The following is a 23,705-nucleotide window of genomic DNA, read 5'->3' on the forward strand; positions in this document are numbered from 1 at the left end:
TCTCTTCTCTTCTCTTCTCTTCTCTTCTCTTCTCTTCTCTTCTCTTCCCTTCTCTTCAGCAATGCTTCCCAAAATCCATTTATGTATTTATTTATTTATTTATTTATGGTACAGTTCGGCAAACAGTGATGTTAGAAGTTCATCTGTAACAATAAACCTGCAAGGACAGGACGTAGGAATGCTGGTTGTGTGATATCTGGCACATATACACTGCTGAATGACTGCAAATCCTCCTTCGTCTTCCTATTTCATCTGAGCATCTTCCAGAGACACTTCAGGTGCTGAAGTTAGCCAGAGGTTCCAGGAAGGAAACCCTACACTCCAGGCTGAAGTCACTTCCCATGGTGGGCACTGTGCACCTGAGGAGAGCCCTGTGACATCCTGTATTTCCCTGCACACTCCTTGTGATGGAGGCACAGGACAAAACTACAGGCAGAGGGATGCTCCAGGCCTATGTGTACTCCTCCTGTCCTGAGGCTCCTGGTGCCCAAAATCAATGGAGAGCTGGGGAGAAACTATGATGCTGGGCTGGGAATATCTCATTTATCATTTCTGTGACAGGGAGGGTCAGATGTAAATCTGAAAAACAGAAAAGTTCACTTTTAGTGCATGGTTCTCTACATGAGCATCTGAATTGAGGCAGAGGAATACGAAGGGAAAAAAAAAACAAAACACTAATAATTATAAGAACATAAGTATTAAAGAAATGAGCTGTGTCTAAGAAAGAGTTGGGTATAAAAAGCATGTTAAAATTGGTTGTCTTTAGAGTCAAAGACAAAACAAAATGGTTTGGTTTGCCAGAGGAATACGATTATTAAATAAATAACACTCTATAGTTAATCTTTTGATGAAATGTATACTAAAATGAAAAGTACTAAAAAAGCAACAACAAAACAATATGTTTTTTCTGCTCATGCAGTGGTACTATCTGTTAATTAAATTTAAGTTGCCATGCTAGCAAAGGCAGAAAAAAGTATTCAGGAATTTAACTGATTCTGCAAAACAGAGTATAATTTTAAATATGCATTGATACACATTTTGTAGATTTTTATAATTTTACAAGAATAAATTACTTCCTATTAAGTCAAAATCCTTGATATTTGTATTATAAAGTCTATTAATTTTCTTTTTAAATGAACACAGGAGAAACTGTGCCTGTCTGTGTATCTATTTGTGTACATGCTGAGAAAGTACAGTCTATAAAAATATTTTTGTATTTTGTTGTACACAGACTTTTAAATATAACACAAGCCAGGAAAATTAATATAATAAACCTAGTCCTCAAATTGGAAATGACCAGTTATTTTAATCAGAGTTGTATATCATGAAAGTGTTATAGTTTATGTACTTTACCAAAAAGACTGAATTTCAAAGTTATCCTTTTTCAGAGAAGAAAATGCTACAACATGTTTCTACAGTGTCATCCTACAGGGACCTCTAAGTGCTTTGTAACCATTAATTGAGCTTCAATACACTTCTCTGAGGTAGATATCTGTGGATAAAATGAGGATCAGAGTGACTAAGTGATCTGTCAAAGTCAAAAGAAGCCTTAACTTTCGGTGGTTTTGCTGACAAAAAGGGATGTTTTTTTTACTACAGAGTAAATAAAGGCAGCAGAAGTGCAGCAAATACCTGTAAGCTTCAAGTGCAAGATTGGCCCACAAGCAAGGCAGAGTGTACTGGAACTTACTTAGCTTAGCTATCTGTTACTACTACAACCTACAACTGAATTATTTATGCTAAGACTTTTGAAAATAAGTGATTACTTTTTTTTTTTTTTTTTTTTTTTTTTAAATCTTTCTTCTAATTTACCATGAACTTGAGGGCCTTTAAAATAATCCAGGCAGAAGAAGAAGATTTAGCAGTCTCCATTAAATGCTGTGTTCTGAGCCTTAGACTAACAATCTGTTTTCATATATCACTGCAAAAATGAATGATCTTATGTACAAGTACAGGTCTTTTTTATTGGTTCATGTCTGTCGAGAACTGTATGGAAAAATAATCAAGTATGCATTGGCTTTTTTGCAATGAGCCAGCTTGAATTATTATGTCGTTATTGTGCATTTTACAATGGAGCTCCCTGGTGCTGTTGCTTAGAATGATTGCTTTGTCTCTATCAGGTACAGATAGCTTTTATAAAACCTCGGTTTCAAAGAACAAATCATAATGAAATACAGGATTTTGTAATTCATGGACACATGCTTCACAGATCTGTACACAAGTAGTACTTTCTTGTGAATACTTATTCACAGATACTTTCTAAAGGCTCTGCAGTTTATTAATTGCTTTCCTTTATGTACCCTTAAAGATTTCATGTAACTTGCCTTCCCTCTAGTTCCCTTTCATTAGTCTGTTGTGTTCCTATTATTGTTGTAGAGTACGGCAGCTTTCCGCATTGACTTTATCTTTATTCTCATTCTTATTTAGTCTTGATCTGGTAGCTGAGGGATAGATGCAAGAGTGATGAGAGTTTGGTTTATCCTTAGCCTTTATTATCGGGTACCCACAAGGAAAAAAAGCTTTGATCTACTTCCTTAGAAAGCTAATCCTGGTGATTATGTGGAGATACGTGCAGTGGTAGCTACAGGGATATACATCTTTAATCTCTTGGTGTTGAATACTTAATCCAGTAAAGATTCTTAGCAAGAAGATTTAAGAAAGAACAAAATAATTAAACTGTTCACAGGCATTGTTTTCAGGAATGCAGATTTGGTAGCTTACTACTGCAGGATTTCATGCTTATGCTTTTATTTTTATTTTTATTTTGTAAAAAGACAAATAATAAACTTGTATCATTCCAGAGGAATGTATTGCAAACCATAATATTTTCATTGTTGCAAACTGCTAAACACTTAGAAGTCCAGTTTCCACACTGTGGAAAACAGAAATTGATGTGTGCAGATATGACTAGACCAACAGAAATTTTATTTCTCTTTATTCAACCTTAACCCCAGTTTTCTTTTTTTGTTGTTGTTGTTGTTGATGCAAAATGAGTATGATGAGCTATAAAACCAGCATATAGTTACTTGTCCAGCTAATCGAAACTGAAGCCTTTATCCCAGACCTAAATGTTGGGCACTGGCAACATATCTTCATCCTTGCATACACACCTCTTCAGTTAGTATCTGGGGGAAACAGAATTATGCTATACATATTTTAAAGAAAGAACATAATACTGATTACCTGTATTTTCTTTCTTTTCTTTCCTTCCTTCCTTCCTTCCTTCCTTCCTTCCTTCCTTCCTTCCTTCCTTCCTTCCTTCCTTCCTTCCTTCCTTCCTTCCTTTCTTCCTTCCTTCCTTTCCTTCCTTCCTTCCTTCCTTCCTTTTTTTTTTTCCGGACTGATTTTCTTTTTACACTACCTGTAGTCAATTTGCCTACTTATTTTTTTCTGGGATTTAAAAGCTCTGTGTATGTGTGTGTGCATGTGTATGTGTTTGTATTCAAGTTTCTGGGGTGCACAGGAGTACTTATTTTGTTCCTTAAAATGATGAATACCTTATTTGAGAAAAGTGTCTTTTTCTTTTCCTCTGCTGTTTTTATTATTATTATTATTATTATTATTTAAATGCCAACATCAAAGTCTCCCTAGTATAAGACAGACTTTTAAATACCTATTACCCATGTAGCTTTTCTTCACAGTAACATTTGTAATTAAGAAGAAATGGAATGATTCAATTAAAAAAAAAAAAATTACAAATCTTTATTGCAAGATTGAACTTAGTTTGTGCTTAGTTTGAACACTTAGTTTATTGATGAAAAGAGGTTTGCTGCTTCTCAGTAACATTTTAATAGTATTTTACTAAAAGTGTAGCAATTTCAAAAGGGCATTTTCTTACAAGTTGAATGGTTTGAAATTATTCAGTTTAATTACAAGTGGCAACAATTCTGAATATATATGCTTTAACAACAGGGGAGAATGAAGAATGTATCTGTTAATGTGACAGTAATGGAATTCCTTCATTTCTCAAAACCAAGTCTGCTTTTTACACAAAATTAGTTTCATGCTTTACAATGATGACACAGAGATTTAATGTATACAATGCTGTATAACTTAAATTGACAAACACATTAGATGAAGTTCCTGTGTGCACACACAACTGGCTGAAGTGAACAAACTTACGTAGACCATAACTAGGGATCAGGCTTGCAGAAACTATGCTTTTGTTCTAGTAGGAAGAAAGTACATGAAGACTGTATAATTTATGGCCAACCAATTATCTTCCAATATACATTTTATGAATTCAACCAAACATTTTGATTTTTTAATCATCTGAAGTTATTATTTTTCCCCCTAAATATTATGGTTGAAGAGGAGTTACACAGCATCGTGACATTTAAGCTTGATTACAAAGAATTGTAATAATCATAAAAGAGACAATATATTATTAAATAATATTCCCCGAAAGCTAGAAATAAGCTAGAAAATATATTAATATAAGCTAGATTATAAGATAGAAATATATTTATTGAATCCCCATCCATCTAAGGATTTCCCAGTTGTCACTATGGTGTGCATCCCACTCACCCAAATTTGTATCAGCAACAACAAAATTCACAGGTTTTGCTGTTGTTTCCTTGTTTGTTTTCTGTTCTAACAACTCTGCTACTACACTAAAGGAGAACTTCTCTCATTCATAAAGTCTATGGGTTCTGATTCACCTGAACTGAAACAAGCAGCATGATGTTTGAAAACATTACCATTACCCAGCTGTTCACTGGGGTCTGGGACAGAGACCTTAATTCACATAGATTATACATACAGACCACGGGATTCCTCATAATATCTATAAGCTGAAAAAATGTAAACAAGTTATATTCCTGTTTAAGTATAAATCTAAGAACAGCTTGGGTAGATATGAAAGAAAATATTTGTTTTAATTTCATTCCTTGTTGCAATCGGGTATTGGTTTTAAAGAAAATGAAAAAAAGTATAGGTATAATTTTGTGTAACTCATTGTCACGGGTTATCATTTATGATAAATATATGAACATGAGTTCAAAAAAGAGTTAGAGAAACTTTCAGGATACAGCTTACTGGGAAGGATGATCCAGACATTGCCTGTGGCTCAGGCAGGTGCATAAGCACTGGCTGCCAGATTCTGACAATATCCAAAAAAGGGATCACACTATAGAAAAGGGAGAATGAATCACTCTCTTTGTGCATTGATTCCTATGCTCTTTTGTTAACTATCAGCTACTGGAGGCAAGATCTGCACCTAGGGTGATGTTACATGTTCTGTTCAAACTGGCCACCTAAACTTTTCCTTAGCAGGAAGAAACTCAAGAGAGAGAAAGAGAAGAACTTCCTGAAGCTATTTTACTACTTTAATTTTAACATGTACATGTATTGTATCAAATGCCTCCTGGAGGTGTTCGTTCCTTTACCAATTGTTAAAGAAGACAGAATAATTTATACTAAGGCCCTAAGTTTTAGACAAACTACAACAACAATAACAAACTAGGCTGGATAAGCCCCGATCTAAATTATTTTCCATTGTTCATCTATGGAACTTGAAAAAAAATCCATAGGGAAAAAAAAAAAAAAAAAAAAAAAAAAAAACACAAAGGAAATTAAATATTTATTCAAAAAAAAAAAAAAAAAAAAAAAAAAACATAGCAGATCTCTCAAGGCAGTTAAATGTTTATGCAACAAAATAGTAACAACAAAAAATCTTTTAGAAAGTCTCTAATGATCACAGTTAAAGTGCAAGACAGCCTCTCATAATAGGGAGAAGGACATTGCAGAGAAACTCCTTGCAAATAAATTATCCAGTAGGTCCTATTACAGATTTTCTTGCCTGTTTCAGTGAAATACTTGGTGCTTTCGGTTATCACATTCCTGTCTGGAAGCTGCTGGGTCTGCACTGTGCTTGAGCCTCTCCCTGTTATCTGACACTTATGTGGAAGGGAGGTCTATAGGAAGACCGTAGTTTCTTCTATCACCTTCTTCCTTCATCAAGAGAATCATTTGCAGGAGTTGTTCAGAGAGGAGAATTCGTTAGTGGAAAGACTGAAACAAGAAACTGAGAAGTTAGAAGAGTACGATGTTTGGGATCAGCCTGAAATTATTATTTCTTTTTTGTCACTCAAGTCCAAGCAATACACTTTTTAATTTGTTTTGTGTTGTTTACCTCTCAAAAATTCAATTCTATCCCATAACCTCATAAGGAAATTAAGGTTCTAAATACAATTATTATCTTCCCCAACTACAAGTTGCTGTGGCTTATATATTGCACATCAAATTCATACCTTGACTCCATGGTCTTTCAAAAGCTCCTTTATAACAACTCAGACTTTATTTTCTTCCCTGTGGCTAAAATTCCCCCCATGAAGTTTGTGTGTTACTTAAGAGCCAACCTTTTGACTGTGTGATGATGGGGTGACATCTAGTACTATACTTTTGTTTTCATTTTCCTCGGTACAGTACTCATATACATTCACTTGTGCAGCTTCATCCATTCTTAGTCACATATCTCCCAGATTGAAAAGATCATAAATCTTCTCCAGGCTGAAAAGAAACATAAGTGAGAGACTGTGAATGTTACGTGAGTTCAAATGTTGGGAGATGCTCAAATAGAAATGATATATTTAAGTCATTGGAATACATAAAGAGCACTCTAGTACCATAACAAAGAAGGGGACTTTTCTAATTTCTGTCCTTTTATGTTATCTTGTTAAAAAAAATTAAGGTGTAAATCTTATGGTAACTTAGGACCCAACATTGTTAAATTATTGAATAACCTTATTTTTTTCTTGCTGATTTTCCTTCATTGAAATGTCTGGTTTTCTTTATCAGGTTTATGAATTATCAGTAAAATAAAATCAAGAAATTGAGAGTGTTTCCAAAGTACTTTATTATAACAGTCAGTTTTATGTAAGTGAGAAGGATGATGCACATTTTAGCCTGCCCTGCTAACAGGATTCAAGCTAATTTCCTTCACAGGTCTGCACTGGTTCTGTGCCATTCATTGTAGTGGAAGTTATTACTTTTATTTGAACTGGAATGGGATCTAACTCCTGCTTAATGAAGAAAGTGTTTACTAATTTTCTTTGAGAATAAATAATTTATTTGAAAATGTCCTCAAAACTCATCTTGAGAATTTGGCCAGGAAACTGCTGAATGGTTTGCATTGTAGGTAGTATAGCAGCTGTTTTCTGGATAACTCAGGATGTTCTCTTATTAACAATACAGATGGCAAAAAACAATTATTTCCTGTGAAGATTTTTTTTCTTCCTGTGAAGAATTATAACACATAATGATATTTCTGATTTTTTTTTTTTTTTTAAGGAAAACAATTTGTGGATACAGAAATATGGGCCAGTCAGTACCACTACGCAAAATCTGTATGATAACATGCATCAGATCCCCCTCCACAGCTGGAGTTCAGACTATGCTAAGGTTTACAATGATTCGCTTCCCTTCCACACACTTAATTTTCCTTTTCCGTGAAAGCAGAAAGAAAACAAAGTTCAGACACTGGTCTTGTCCTAACTATGACTAGGTATTCAACTGGACTTGAGAGGAAAGATGTCATCCAAGGTCTTCCTTTTAAGGTCTTGTATTTGAGACACAGACCATGAGATCACTTGTTCCTGTTTACTGCTCTTTAATGTAATTCCAGTTTTATTACTGACCCATTTATTGCTGAGTCAGACTGGCAAGTAAAATATAATTACCTTCACTCAACTTGTGAAATGTCGACAATAAATGTCTAACCTTGAAGTCTGTTGAACCTGAATGTACTCCTCCTCTTTTAATTTATAACCGTGAGTGATTAAAAATTGTCTTTCATGTATACAAGAAAGATTTTTTCAAACTAGGTTGAAAAAGTTATGACTTTAAGACAAAATTCTCCATCTACTCTGAAGGAATCCTCTTATTTGGAAAGTGAAAACAGGCATTTACTTTGTTTCTTCACTTTTTTTTTTTTTTTTTTTTTTTTTTTTAATTTCATCCATATTGTATGAAAAGATTTCAATTAAACCACCATTTACATGAAATGGTGATATCTAGATGATGGTGTATGTTTGAAATGACACTTTGATTTATACTGAGAAAACCCCATAGATTTTTTTTTTCCAATTTATGAGTGCATTTCACTCTTATTTCTGGATCACAAAGTCTAGGTATTCTCCACATTGTTGTGGAGAATATGGTCATGGTATAAGGAAAAAAAAAAAAAAGGAGTGTAAGGAGTGTGAGAGAATGTACAAATCAGCAAAGTTAAGTTTATTTTGTGCAGACTACTAGAGAATGACACCCATTGAGGACTGCTAACTGGTAAATATATTAGAATTATTTTCATCTGATTCCACAATGAAGTTAGTAATAATGTGGTTACCAATGATTACTTCTGACTACCCATTTGACTCTCATTTCCATATGTGTGTGTCAGGGTCCTGTGGGCACTAGTAAGTCTTAGTGGCCCTGACCAGCCTCACCTAGACCCTGACCAGCCTCACCCACACCGATGATCCCAGGAGAGCTATTTAAGCTCAGCCCAAGGTATCTTGCAGTAATTTAAGCTGTGCTGGATGAGTGTTGAGCTATAGGGTAATGTTGGATTTTGTCTCAGCACATGGGGGCTGGCTTGCCTTTGGCTCTACCTTGTCACTTCCGCCCTGCCTGAAAATCATTAGACTCAATCCTAACCCTGATCTACAAAATGACTTCCCAGGTTGATCTCAGACCTCCCTTATTACCACACTATTGCCTTACGACTTGTGTTCCTTGTTGGACCTGGCTGGTGGGTCCCCTGTGGCTGCCAGATTTCTACCCTTAGAGAGCAGCCCTGATTTTGCCGCTTGCTGACAAGTTACCTCAGGTCTCCCCAAGCCCTAAGCTGAGCATCATGGAATCTCTTTTCTGACCATGTGTGGTCTTGTCCCTACAAGCCTCCCTGAGGGGACAAGTATTTCCCTGGACCCAGTCTCACCACAGTGCTGCTCTACCTGTCCCAGGCTCCTAAATGAGCTCCTGTACTGCTTAGCCCACGTAGCCTTGAGGGCTTACAAAAAGCATCTTGGACCTCCTTCTCCCCTCTGGCCTGAACATCCCAACCCTGTATGTTATGCTGTGTCCATTTCCAGTTTGCTGTCCCTGCTACAGCTCTGTCTCTATTGTATCCCATGGGTGCCACGCTGTAATTAAATCATTGTGCAGCAGGGCCCTTCTGTGCCCAGCAATGTGAGGTGCACCTTGCAGGAAGGGGAGCTGCTGTGGGGATCCTGAGAGTGACAACAGGCCTGCCCGGTCCTGGCTACCTCCCCCCACCCTGCCCAGTCCCAGCTACAGCAGACCCAGCCTCCAGGCCCCAGCAGCCCTGCCATTAGTCCCGCCAGGATAGGCTCACGGCCTATTCTTGGCCTGTCCTCGGGAAGGTGCCCGATGGCTGGGGCTGCCCCCCAAACTGCCCTGCTCCTGGCTAGGGTGGTGGGGTGGGCCCTTGCTGTGGAGGGCCTGTCCTGCTGCCCCCATGGGCAGCCCCCACCAGGCCCAGCTCACCTCCCCTTAGGGATCTGTCTTGCTTTTGCTACTTCTGACAATTGCTCCAATTTCTTTGTAGGAGAAGAGTGAGTAATTAATAATACCCTTTCAGGTGGTTTTACGTGGTTTTACTGTGCTAGGCAGCTGAACACCACAACTGCTCCCTCACTTCCCTTCCTCAGATGAGGAGGGGAAGAAGTAAAGGAAAGAACAACTCACGGGTTGAGATAAGGATAATTTAATTAAAGAGAAAAAAGATTATTAAGGAAATATTATTATTAATTAAACAATTAAACTAAAGGGAAAAAAGAGAAAGGGGAAAAGGGAGGGGGAAAGGGAATAACTAAACAAAACAAGTAAAGGCTATGTGGAAGTGCAGAGGAAAGAAATTACTCTCTACTTCCCACAAATGAGCGATGCTTGACCACGTCCTTGAAGCAGGGCCTCAACACACGTAGCCGGTGTTTGGGAGGAGGACAGACATTTTCACAACGAGAGCCCACCCCTCCCCTCTTCTTCCTTTTTCCACCTTTTATTGCTGAGTGTGACATCACATGGTATGGAATATCCCTTTGGTTGGTTTAGGTCAGCTGCCCTGGTGATGTTTCTTTCTCACTTTTTTGCCCACCCCCTAGGAGGGTTAGAGAGAGTCCTGATGCTGTGCCAGCACTTCTCAGCAGCAGACACAACACCGATGTGATACCACTGCCGTTCTAGCTACAAGTGCAGAGTGCAGCACTGTATGGGCTGCTGCAGGGAAAGTTAACATCCCAGCCAGACCCAGTACAGCCCCTCATGAAACTGTAGATATTAAGTGTTGTTTACATATAGTACTCTCATGAGAGAAACATCTAATTGCTTCTTGAACAATTGCAACTTCACTGATGCTGCTTTCATTGTAACTCCACACTATTCCAAACTCTTATTCATCTTTTACCTGCCCCACATGTGATGTTTCAGTTTAAGGCTGCTTCTCCTTTTTCCTGAAGTTTATTTCATCCCTTTGTGTCAGGGGTGCCCTGAGGGTACCTGTGAGGGTGCCCTGACCAGCCCCTGGTGAATCTCACTGGGCCCATTTCCTCTCATCTCTGGATCTATCTCAGTACTCATGATGTGCTCTGTCAGCTGGAAAATACCTGGTTGCTGCTGCATAGCTGGTAAGGAGCATAAAAAGCTATCTTGTAAGTTGTATAAGAAGACTTTTGGCCCCCGTGTTGCTTTTTGGCTCTTTTGGCTCTCTTGGTACAAGATGACAATAACTGATGATTCAACACAGTCACACAGGTTATTTGATTTCGTTATCTCTTGATTCATTTCATGTCCCCTATTAATAGACTAGGGCACACATTTTAGAAATATGAATGCATATAACAAAGCTGTCACTGTTATTCAGAGCAAACAAATTACTGACTTAAGTTCATAGCCAGACAGACAACTCAACCTTCACTAATACCACTGTGTAAAGAAGCAGTTTCACCCTAATTAAGCTCTTAACCCCTGTAACTTCACATGGAATAAAATCAAGAGATGATATGGTGGAAATGTAGTCCTCTAAATTTAGATTGTTCTTCATGGCTAGCCAGAACAGTTTACTGATTTCACAATACTGATTTATGCTCGCCAGGTGGTGGTGGGAGGGGGAGCAACTCCTTTCAGTTGCAGTGCTAGTTTTTGTTATCTTAAAGCATTTGTTAAACCACAGCTTAAATGTGCAGTTTTTTGACTGACATAACCTTATCTTATTTTGACTTTAGCCAAGTTTGTGACAAGGTCTGCCATAGTATTTTTGTAGCCAAATTGGGAAATATGGTCCAGACGGGTGGATTAGAAGGTGGATGAAAAACAGATTTTTTTTTTTTTCAGTTTAAAGGGTAGCTGCCAATAGCTCTAAGTCAAAGTGGCAACTAGTTACAAATGGCCCCACTCAGGTTGATACTTGGGCCCTCCTGAGGTCCCTTACAACTTAAATGGTTCTGTGTTTTTAATCCTACGGAATGTTAACATACAAAAAGACAGCCCCCTTTCCTCTATCCACACATGCTAGGTTTTGTTAGACTCATTTTTCAGATATGAGTTGGTTTATTAGTTACATAGCTTCCCAGTCACGATTACAGATACAAGAGGAAGGGCAAGAATGGGTGAGAGGAGACAATAATAGGGATAAGTTTGCCCTTCATGTCAGCAGCTTGGATTCAAGTCTGGCTACTCTGACCAGAACCTTAGCCTACATGGCAGCAAACTGGGTCAGTTACAGAGCACAGAGGGAAGTGAAGGTTAGGCTAACACCACAGGTGATTAGAGTCTGCTATGCTGAGTTGCTTCAGTTCACAGGGTGAATGAACACTTCTCAAGTCCTGGTTGGCGACATCTGAGGAGTTTTTAGATCAAAGCTGATACTCTGTATAGCATGTGGAAGTGAGGAAGTTAGTGCAGTTGTCAAATAATTGCTGTCCCTTTTGTTCCCTCTTCCCTTTTAGTAGTAATCTCCAAGAAGGAAATCACAAGTTTACTTAGATTGCCATTTCTCAAATTCCATTCAGTAGAAGTCAAGCAAATGGGTCTCTGTAAGCAGATGGCTAAACCAAAACACAGTTTCTAATGATAATTTAGACTTGAAGTGCCACCAGGAAATAAAAGTAAAGAGGTTTCTATCCATACTCCATACTGGCAACAAATGGGGAAAACAAAAACAAACAAACAAACAAACAAACCCCCTCAACAACAATAACAACAACAACAACAACAACAACAACAAATCATGTTCATCAGAGACCTACCATTCAATAAGCCTGGAAAAGATCTGACTTCATCACTGAGAAGTTGGGCGCTGCAAACATGATTGTTCTGTAATGATGACTCCAGTGAGGACTGGCAGACACTGACAGCCATAAATATCATGAGTTCATAATACTTCTTGTGGGATGAAACACTGTCTGCTTAAAGAAATCTGCAGGACTGTTCCAAAAACCCCTTCCCAGAGCTCAAAAATCTGACCACACCCTGATTACTGGGACCACACATGAACATGTAGCTCTACTCTCTCAAAGCAACAAGACAAAATTACACTCGAATCATCACCAGACCAATACATCTTACTGTCAGACAGGTTTTCTTGTTGGTTTGGTTTTTGTTTGTTTCTGTTTGTTTTATTCCAACATATTGTATCGGGTAACTGTATTAGGCTGATCATCTTTAGCTTGTCCTGGTTTAAACTGGGATACAGTTAATTTCTTCATAGTAGACAGTCTGGGCAGGACAAGATGTAAAAAATGTGCTCCACGCTGCAGCTGGGGAGAATGGCCCTACCTGGAGTGTCTGTCTGAAAGCAGCAGGGGAGACTTGAAGTCCACCCCTAGCGTTTTGGAGTCAGGGATACAGAGGATTCAAGACCCACTGTATTCCAAGTAAAAAGGAGATATTGGCAACATATGAAGGGGTTTGAGCTGCTTCAGAAGTGTCTGGTACTGAAGCACAGCTCCTCCTGACACCCTGACTGCCAGTGCTGGGCTGGATGTTTGTTCAAAGGGAGGGTCCCTGTTACACATCATGAGACTGATGCGACTTGGAGTAAGTGAGTCACTCTGATTATGCAATGGGCTCGAATAGGAAACCTCAGTTGCCCAGGTATCTTGGAAGTGATTATGCACTGGTGAGAAGGCAAAGATTTTGGCATATCTTCAGAGGAGGAGGTGACACCAGAGCAGGTGATACATGCTGAAGAGGTCCTATTTTATAGGGTACCAGAAAGTGAGAAGCAATATGCCCTGTTCACTGATGGGTCCTGTTGTATTTTGGGAAAACATTGGAGGTAGAAGGCTGCTGTACAGACTCCTACATGGCAAGCTGCAGAAACTGACAAAGGAGGTGAACTTAGACAATTTGCAGAAGTGAAGGAAGTGAAGGCCATCCAGTTTGCCTGAGATATTGCTGAATGAGAAAAGTGGCCAGTGCTTGATCTCTGTACTGATTCATGGATGATGGCAAATGCCCTGTTGGGGGTGGTTACAGCAATGCGAGCAGAGCAACTGGTAGTGTAGAGGCAAACCCATCTGGGCTGCAGCACTGTGGCAAGATATTGCTGCCCGGGTAGAGAACCTGGTTGTAAAAGTACATCATGTAGGTGCTTGTATGCCCAATAATTGAGCCACCAGAGAATGTCAAAAGTGGCTCAGGTGGACCTGGACTGGCAACATAAGGGTGAATTATTTTTAGCTCAATGGGACCTTGACACTTCAGGCCATCAAGGCGGAGATGCAACATATAGGTGGGCTTGTGATGGAGGGGTGGACCTGACCATGGACACTATAGCACAGGTTATTTACGATTGTGAAGCATGCGCTGCAATCAAGCAAGCCAGAGCATAATGGCTGAAATATAAATGTGGGGAGACCTGGCAGACTGATTACAACACACTCCCTCAAACCCACAACAGCAAGCGCCATGTAATTACAATGGTGGAAGCAACCACTGGATGGCTGGAAACATATCCTGGGCCCCATGTCACCACCTGGAACACTATCCTGGGCCGTGAAAAGCAAGTCCTATGGTGACTTGGCACCCAGAAAGAACTGAGTCAGACAATGGGACTCATTTCCGAAACACAGAATCACAGAATTTTTTTCTAGGTTGGAAGAGACCTCAAGATCATCAAGTCCAACCTCTGACCTAACACTAACAGTCCCCACTAAACCATATCCCTAAGCTCTACATCTAAACGTCTTTTAAAGACCTCCAGGGATGGTGACTCAACCACTTCCCTGGGTAGCCCGTTCCAATGTCTAACAACCCTTTCGGTAAAGAAGTTCTTCCTAACATCCAACCTAAAACTCCCCTGGCACAGATTAAGCCCATTCCCCCTCGTCCTGTCACCAGGCACGTGGGAGAACAGACCAACCCCCACCTCGCTACAGCCTCCCTTGAGGTACCTGTAGAGAGCGATAAGGTCACCCCTGAGCCTCCTTTTCTCCAGGCTGAACAAGCCCAGCTCCCTCAGCCGCTCCTCGTAAGACTCGTTCTCCAGGCCCCTCACCAGCTTCGTAGCCCTTCTCTGGACTCGCTCGAGCACCTCCATGTCCTTCTTGTAGCCAGGGGCCCAAAACTGAACACAGTACTCGAGGTGCGGCCTCACCAGAGCCGAGTACAGGGGGACGATCACCTCCCTGGCCCTGCTGGCCACACTGTTTCTTATACAGGCCAGGATGCTGTTGGCCTTCTTGGCCACCTGAGCACACTGCTGGCTCATATTCAGCCGACTATCAACCATCACTCCCAGGTCCTTCTCTGCCTGGCAGCTCTCCAACCACTCACCTTCCAGCCTGTAGCTCTGCTTGGGGTTATTGCACCCCAGGTGCAGGACCCGGCACTTGGCCTTGTTGAACTTCATGCAGTTGACATCGGCCCATCGGTCCAGCCTCTCCAGATCCTCCTGCAGAGCCTTCCTACCCTCGAGCAGATCGACACACGTACCTAACTTGGTGTCATCTGCAAACTTACTGAGGGTGCACTCAATGCCCTCATCCAGATCATCAATGAAGATATTGAAGAGGACCGGCCCCAGCACCGAGCCCTGGGAGACGCCACTAGTGACTGGCCTCCAACTGGATTTGACTCCATTTACCACAACTCTCTGGGCCCGGCTATCCAGCCAGTTTCTAACCCAACGAAGCGTGCGCCAGTCCAAGCCAAGAGCAGCCAGTTTCTTGAGGAGAATGCTGTGGGAAACGGTGTCAAAAGCCTTGCTGAAGTCAAGGTAGACCACATCCACAGCCTTTCCCTCATCCACCCAGCGTGTCACTTTGTCATAGAAGGAGATCAGGTTCGTCAAGCAGGACCTGCCCTTCATAAACCCATGCTGACTGGGCCTGATCACCTGCTTGCCCTGCAAGTGCTGCGTGATGACTCTCGAGATAATCTGCTCCGTGAAACAACCTTATGGACACTTGGGCCAAAGAACATGGTATTGAGTGGGTGTATCACATCCCTTATCATGCATCAGCCTCCAGGAAAATCAAACAATACAGTGGCCTGTTAAAGACTACACTGAAGGAAATGGGAAATGGGTGCTGGGACATTCAAACACAGGGATACAATGTAAGTACACTAAGGGCTAACCAAGCCAGGCCTGCCCATTCAAAACTTTTATGTACTGTAGAAGGTGATAAAGTCCCTGTAGTGTACATAAAACAAACAAACAAACAAACAAACAAAGACCACATGCTGGGCAAGACAGTCTGGGCTATCTCTACCTCAGACAAAGGCAAGTCCATCTGTGGGTTTGCTCCAGGACCTGAATGCACTTGGTGGATAATGGGGAAGGATGGGGAAGTCCTATGTGTACCTCAAGAGGATTTGGTGTTGGGTGAGAATAACCAATGATTTGAATTGTATGATGTTAACTGCTATGTAATGCTGTATTGTCACCACTACTATGGTTTCTATATGCCATATCAATGGTATCACAGTAAGAATCACCCAGATTAATGATGAATGAATTTTGATGGAACAAAACAAAATGGAATTAGAACTGGCTTCAATATGCAGCAATCCAACACCAATCACAATCTCTTCTGCCCTGAAAAACTGCTATGACAGCTGGAGTCCAAAGTCATGGACTAAATGAACTCTTTGGACATTTCAGAGGGATGTTCCATAGACTAAGAGAATTATATCTGTGTATGTGCATATATCAATGGACGGGAAAGGTGGTAATTATTCGGGATACACTGGAAAGTGTGGGACCTGAGCAAGACATAGACGGCATGGAATTAAGGGATGGATATTATCCTGGTTTCAGCTGGGATGTAAGTTTTTTTCCTAGTAGGTGGTATGGTACCATCTTTTGGATTTAATAATGTTGATAATACAATGATGTTTTAGTTGTTGCACACAGCCAAGTACTTTTCAGCTTCTCTTGCTGCCCTGCCAACTGGAAGGAGGCACAGGACAGCTGATCCAAACTAGCCAAAGTCATCATTCCATACCATGTGATGTTAAGCTGAACAGTAAATTGGGGTGGTTGGCTGGGGTGGAGGGGACTCCGTTGGGGTCAGGCTTGGCATCAGGCAGTGGGTGGTGACCAACTGCATTGTGCATCACTTGCTTTGTATATTCTTTTATCATTATTATATTTTTCCCATCCCTTTCTGTCCTATTTAACTGTCTTTATATCAACCCATGAGTTTTTACTTTTGTTTTCAATCTTATCCCCCATCCTGCTGTGAGAAGGGGGGAATGAGCAAATGGCTGTGTGGTGCTTATCTGCCTGCAGGGTTAAACCACAACAGTCTTTAAAAACTTTTTTGTTCTCTCATGTGTCTGTGAACAGTGGGCATGTGCAGAAGCTGGGGGAAAGAATGAAGGATATTGCTCTTGTCACCCTGTTCATTTATCATTAATGACTTGAACATATTTGTTCCCTCTGTGTTGTGTGTTGCCTTGAAATCTCTCAAATACAAGAGTGAAGCTCTGTTTATAGGATCAGGAGAAGAAAATAGAAACATTGTCAGGCTCTTTGGCATTGCTTATTATCTCTGATGAACCACACTTAGTATGTTAGACTGTCTGGCATGGGAGAGTTTGTCCATTCAGTAAATTTACCATAAGTGCAGCTACATCTGGTGTGTATTGAGTAAACTAGTTCTAATAACAGAAATCTGCATGGAACTGGTGTAAGCTGTACTGGTGCAAATCACAGTTCAGAGCAGCTTTGTCTGGCTCTGCTAGAGGCTGGCAGTGATACAGCCACTCTGTTGGAGAGCAAGCAAAAGCAGAAATTGCAGGAAATCCACAGGGTAGTTAATGTCCTTGCCTGAGACGCTGTAAATGACAAGCCTTTTGCAGCAGACACAGAAGACAGCAATGCAGCAGTAACATGTGATGTGGCTTTCCTCAATTTATTTTTCACATACCTTTTTCATAAAACAGAAAAAGAACTTTCAAATTAACACATTTTCATAAGGTGTGTTTGTTTTATGAGACCCTTTCTTGAGAGAATTTCTTACCCTCCCTCTTTAAAAAAAAAAAAAAATCACTTGAGAAGAGAGGGAAAAATCTCTGTGTGTCTCAGAGTAAACATTCCCTGCTGGGCTCCTGGCAGGCACTGAGCCCACCCCTTCAGAAAGAAATTGGATCCTGAAGCAAAGTAGGTAAAGGAAAAAAAAAAAGGAAAAAAAAAAAAAAAAAAAAAAAAGCAGCTGTTAAAACATTTGGACTCTTCCCCCAGCCTAGTGCTACAGATGTGATCATTTCAGTTTGGTGTGTGTGTGCTGGAAGCCTCAGACCCTCTACAAGGAGACATTAAAGAGGATAAGATGTAGCATTCCCATCTTCTTCCTCACCACTGTCCTCTTCATCACTGTCTTCCTTTCCACATTCTTGGAGGACAGTCAGAAGATTTATTGCATAATTTCTTTGGCAGCTGTTAACCAAGTGTGCAGATACAGCTTGGTTTAATTAAGAAATCAGAGTGATTCTTTTATGTAGGTCACATCAGTTTTTGATTCTGAATCTCATAAAGTTTTAACCTTTCTGAAAAGTCAGAAGCATGTATATGGTTTTTCAAAAAATTACTTTCTTACATGCTTCTAAGTCTTGTTTATGCCAGCAAATGCCATTGCCCCTTTACCAGATAAAGTCAGAGACCTGTGGCATTTGGTGAAATCTAACTTTTTCCAAGTGCTTTCAGATAGGATTCATACATACAATATGAGCTCCCACTTGTCCAAAATATGGCTACATTGGAAAAGGAGCAATGGATGATTTGAGTTTTCTTTCTTTGTCTCACCACTATTCATATCAATTGGAAATGCCTAAAAATAAAATATTCACAACCCATCAGAGAACAGGGGTGTGCTGGCTCAGAGACATTGAATTATTTTTTAATTATCTAAATCACTGACTTCACTCAAAGGGAGGAGCCTTTAAGTCTATAATACTTAAACATTTATTTTTTTTATTGGTAACCTGGCAGCATACAAGTGCATGGACATTGGCTACTGCTTCCAGAACAACACATCTATATGACCACAACACAGTTGCTCAGTGCCTCACTCCCTCATTATATCAAACTGTCAGCCACCAGTTTTTTTCATGGTTCATCCCTGCCTCTATTTATTTCTGAAGAAATCATTGTTCCCACATTGATATTTTAAATCAATCAATTTCTATTCATTTTAGAAAACTTCCTGTTCTTTCTCTGACTCAATATCGACAGAGTTAATGTAGTATTTGATTAATATTCCTTAGAGCACAATTTTAGATATGAAATGAAAAGATTAGTCATTTCTTGAGAGTACAGTGTTTCAGCCTTTATCCTCAAAGTTCTTCATGTCCTTGACACAAGTTATTTAAAGAACTTTGTAACCCTCTGAGAAGGTTACATCATCTTCAGCAACATCTTTATTGCTCAAGGACAATGAGCAATGCATAACGTCCTCACTGCTCAAACACAGGGGATCTCTGTACCAAAGCATAATGCTAAGTTGTGCAGGAATGGTAGCTTTCTCAGGGTTGGCCCAAAGCTTTGAAATGAACTTCAGGGACTTGAGACCATCATAGGCTGCATTCCCTTCTACTCTGCAAGGCCTATATCCACAAAAGCCTCGATTCCTCTAACTTATAAAAGCATATCAGCATTAAATGCTTTATATTAAAACAAAACAATAAAAATCCCAAATATCCCTGTACACAAACGCATGCTCTGTCACACACAAAAACAAAAGAAAACAAAACAAAAACAAAACAAAACAACAACAACAACAAAAACAAACCAAACCAAAAAAAGCCCTACTGAAACAAAGCCTTTACTAAGGTCTGTTTTTCGAGACTGGTGAGAAGACAAAGAATGTGGGATGATTGTTAGTCACACATATTACTTCTATATTAATAAACAAAAATAGCCAAAGCCTGATGTCTGTCCCCAGGTGTGAGTGGCATGGCTGGCATTCCTGCAGTTAAACTTCTCCCCACTCCCCTCCTAGCCCTTGCTGCCTTTTGGAGAGCAACCTGACCTGTGTGATCCACCAAACTGTGACTGGAAGAGGCTAGGACAGTGCTCAGAGATTAACTATGTTCAAGGGAGCATGCTAATGATTAAACAGGATGGGTAGTCACATGCCAATGCCCTGGATGTATGTAATTCCATTGTGTATATGTAGCCATGGTATAGACTAGGATCCAATGCAGTCTGTAAGAAAATAAGATGCAACAGAAATGAGAAAGGAGGATAGACTCACAGGAAAAAAAAAAAAAAAAAAAAAGTGAGTTCAGCAGAGTTTACAGTGTGTTACAGAGACAGGAATTTTTATCTAGGTGTTTAATATCACACTGGAGGCTATACAGTGCTATCTGTATCATCTGAAGGTAGGATGCCAACATAATGAACCACTGTTTATGAAAACTTTTTGAAGGAGAGATGGAACGAATGTTATTCCTCAACATCTTTCCAGGGAAACACTGTAAAAACAGAGTTAAACTCTGCATGGAAGGTTCCTTTTCTCCTGAGCTCAGCAAAGAATTGTGCTTTTCTTCACCCTGGATGAGGCATATCCTCTCCTCCCCAAGATCCAGACTGCCTTCCCACATATTCCCCTTTTCCTAGGCTGTCCCTAGCAGTAAATGCCTATAAGACTAGGACCACAACAAGCAACAGTTCAAAACTGGATTCTCGAGTTGTATTAAAGTTGGGCATTTATCAGATACAGGATTCAGCATGATACCTAACATTAGTTTCTCCGGCTCAACCAGGAACAGATGAGAGCAAACCAATATTGTAAAGCTGAGTGGTAACAGTAGAATCAATATTAAGTATTCATAAAATAGCATTGCCTCTGGAGCTGATGCAAAAATCACGCCCCAACACAGCTGTTAAAGGGTCCTGGATAGCCTGCCAGCATTGAGGGAGAACCTGCCCCATACCTGAAGCTCCAGCAGTGCTCCCTCATGGAAGCGCTCCTCATGCTAGCCAAACTCAAATTTCAAAAATCACCTTTGCCAAACTTTCCCTACCAATGTGTTTCTTAATTCTTTTGTAACATTTCTATGCCATTAGTATATCTGCAAAACACATATATGAATTTACTGGGCAAAATAAGGAAGTCCAAATGTTTTTCTTGCAGTACCAACAGCACATGTATGGGTGCTTTTTAGTCACACGACTATGTTGCCATAAAGCAGCTATACCGTTCCTTCCCTTTGAGGGCTTCCATTGAGGCCTAGTGTGTCCCCGTTCCTCAGGCTGCAGCTGAATTTTCTAGAGGCACCCACAAAGCTTTTCCTCAATTACAAGCAATTAGTACCTCAGTTTCCTTAACTGAACTTTTGCGTGACTCAGGAGCATGTGAATTCATTATTTCATAGGGAAACAGGAAAATCTGTCCTTACAGGTACTGAAAATAAAATAACCTCCTCACTGTTTTTTTCTTGAGTCAGTAAATCTGAAAGGCAGTTTTGACTGGAGCTTTTATTTTTTTTTTTTTTATTATTATTATTATTATTATTTTCCTTGATATTGGGTACTAAGACAGTTGGTTTACAATTTTGTTCCAGAATGTTTCTCTCCCTTCCCCCACATTTCTGCTGGAGTAATCTGTATTTTCCGGCAGCAGTAGTGAAGCTTTGCCCTGGAGCAATCCCATAAACACTTGCAAAAAGCATAATTTTTCACAGTCAGATATTCATGAGGCAAAAACTGGGTAGCTTCATGCAGCAATAGCAAAGTGCTGCAGACAGGCTGTCTAGTGGATTGTGCGCTAGGCTGGGATCCAGGAATGCTTGAATGCTAGTGCTGGCTCTTCCACCAGCTTGCTGTGTGGTCTTGGGCCTGGGCAAGCCGCAGCCTCTGTCTCACAAGTTGCCCTGTATAAAAGGAGGACAATAATATTTGCCTGCTTTGCAGGAGTCAACACTCTTGTGCTAATGTTTTTGCAGGCCTCTGAAAAGCTAAAGAGATGCCAAAGTCTTAAATATTTCTATCAAGCAAAACATTTGTCTTTAAATTTAGAATGCAACTTGCTTCAGTGAGAAAAAAAAAAAAAAAACATTTCAGCCACCTGCAAGGTTTTACAGACACTGTTGGATATCCAGTGATGTTTTCCATTTATATAAGTCAAATCAGACATGATTCTTTAGAAGACGAACAAAGAAGCTGTTTTGCACATTCTATGCACTGTAGTTGACTTTCTTATCCCATTACCCTGTGCTCTGTGCTTGATGTTGTACACCAGCCAACTCCTCGATTCCCAGATCCACTACTGAATTTAGACAAGTGCAATCTATTGAACTCATATTGCCTTTTTGTTTCCACATTTGGCATTTATGCAGTCAGTCCTTTTAAGTAGAATTAAACTAGATGACATTACAATGTATGCAAAAGAAAATCAAGATAATCCATGATGAAATTACCAGACAAGGGCAATAGTAATTCTATCCTCTTTCAGATGCAGAGGGTGTCCGTTGTCTTGCTGGGAATCCTGCATTTAATGTGCCACAGACTTCATGTCTAGGTTCACTAGATTCACTTCTAGAGAAATTCTTTGCCCAAATTGTGTTGAAGACACACTGTGTAGCTCTGGGAGAAGAGGAAAGCAAATTCTCAATTTCTTACAGAAAGCACTTTTCTTCTAGCCCCAAAATACAGCTGCAGGGGCAGATTAAACCATATGTGAACTGAGGTTGAATTTCAAGAGCCATTTTGGTCAACACGACAAATGTTTCAGAAACCATGAGGCAGTTTGCTTAGATGTTTCTGTTATGTTGTTTTAAAGCACCACTTGTGGTTCAAACACCAGAAGGCAGTAACTAGTGATGAGAAGTCAATGCCCAAAAACTTTCAGATAAAAGCAGCATCTGCTTCTGTGAATTCTCTCTCTGCTTCATTTCAGTGAAAACTTTGATGCTCTTAAGACTCTTCTCTGATGCACCTCAGCTCAGCAATGCAAAAGAAAAGCCATTTTTTACAGGTTAAACTTGGTGAGCTTGTGAGCTGAACTGCCCTACAAAAAACAGTCTGGTGAATGCTTTGCAGGTGCTCAGGCAAGCCTTGGGAGCATACACTGGGAATGTGGGACAGCTGAAGGAGTGGAGAATAAGAGAAAAAGAAAAGTTTTTTTAAAATTATTATTATTATTTTATTATTATTATTATTATTATTATTTAGGGATCGATAAGCCTGTACTTTAGCTCAACTAGGTATCTAGAGGCTTAACAGGGCTATGACCAGAAATGAGTGTTTTCCAAGCTGCAGGCTAAGTATAAAGCAAGTCAACATTCTTTTCTGATCAACTTAAGGAGTAAGGGTGCAGTTTCATGTTATGTTTTATGTAATCATCAAATATTGCCCCCACCCTAGGTACAGTTTTACCAGCTGCTTTGGTCAGATGTAGAGTCTGTACAGTTTTGATGAGCTTTTGAGTTTGGAGGTATCTTGAACAAATAATTAAATGTTTCGATGAGACCAGCTGGTTGAGCCATCCCATCTTGTAACTGCACAAATATTAAATCCAATGTGAGGGAGGGAGAGACAGCAACCCATAGCCTGGGGTCAGAAAAAAAAAAAAAAAAAGAAAAAGCCATGATTTTTTTTTTTTTTTTTTTCACAGACACCAGTTAGATCTGATTAAGTGTAATCTGAAATTGTACCCTAAGAAACACCTCAGTGCAGAGGAGGAAGTCCTGAATTTCAGCAAATCCCAAAGAGAGGCCTATGGCATACAAAAAGGACAAAAAAAAAAATAAAAAAAATAAAAAAAATTGCTAGTGTTTCGTATGAGAATATTAGGACCTTGTAGCAGTCAAGATACTACTCAGCTAGGAGCTATACTCTGGCTTAAGATCTGAGCCACAAAAGGTAGACTTGAAAATTATACCTATTCTAAATGCTAATTGAAACAGTTTTGTTTGTTTGTTTTTGGGACGCCTATGTATTTAGATGTCTTGTTTGCTCATTAGCCTATTTCAGCTAAGCAAATATATGCTTTTATCTCTGTGGTATTTAAGTTCTGAATGGTCTCACTGTGACTGGGTAGTGATAAGGTCTCCCGTCTCTTGGGAGGAACCATTCCCTAAATCTGAGTGCATTTATCAGTGCCTTCCTCCCCAGATCTTTCCACCAGTTCTACCTTGTCTATGAAAACCAGCTGTATATTAGGCTATATCAAAAGATGCATGGCCAGCAGGTCGAAGGAGATGATTCTCCCTCTATGCTCTGCTCTCATGAGGCC

At 39.9% G+C, this 23,705-nt stretch overlaps 1 long non-coding RNA gene across 1 annotated transcript; it reads right to left on the reverse strand.

Annotated features, from left to right (window-relative positions):
- Nucleotides 1-52: 52 nt before the first annotated feature.
- LOC118160934 lies at nt 53-12,411 on the reverse strand. The gene is made up of 3 exons (XR_004747767.1): nt 12,267-12,411; nt 6,252-6,510; nt 53-579 (listed from the first exon to the last, which is right to left on the reverse strand). It is a non-coding gene; the product is annotated as an uncharacterized LOC118160934 (long non-coding RNA).
- Nucleotides 12,412-23,705: the final 11,294 nt, after the last annotated feature.

The sequence above is a fragment of the Oxyura jamaicensis genome, chromosome 1, assembly GCF_011077185.1.
Source record: "Oxyura jamaicensis isolate SHBP4307 breed ruddy duck chromosome 1, BPBGC_Ojam_1.0, whole genome shotgun sequence".
NCBI classification, from domain to species: Eukaryota; Metazoa; Chordata; class Aves; order Anseriformes; family Anatidae; genus Oxyura; species Oxyura jamaicensis.